The sequence below is a fragment of the Cucurbita maxima genome, unplaced genomic scaffold (assembly GCF_002738345.1).
Source record: "Cucurbita maxima cultivar Rimu unplaced genomic scaffold, Cmax_1.0 Cma_Scf00014, whole genome shotgun sequence".
In the NCBI taxonomy this organism is placed as follows: domain Eukaryota; kingdom Viridiplantae; phylum Streptophyta; class Magnoliopsida; order Cucurbitales; family Cucurbitaceae; genus Cucurbita; species Cucurbita maxima.
In genome coordinates this window covers 2,539,066-2,539,326 of record NW_019272030.1, presented here as the reverse complement: position 1 = coordinate 2,539,326, position 261 = coordinate 2,539,066, and positions in this window count along the sequence as shown.

Sequence of the window (261 nt, the reverse complement as noted above, 5' to 3'; positions counted from 1 at the left end):
TTAGAACTAAGAGTAGGAATCTACTAGAAATAAAATTGAGAGTTATAATACAATCTTAAATCTAGTAGAAACTATATTGATATGGAACTAAATATGAACCACTTTAGAAGTAAAACACAAAAGAACCAAATGCAATTTTCAATTCGAAACTCCGTCTCACATTCGCAACCCGACGACTAAACTGTGAAGCCTAAAATCAGTACACGCACAACTAAACATCTTTTTTTTTTTTTTTTTTTTTTTTTTTTTTTTTTTTTTAAA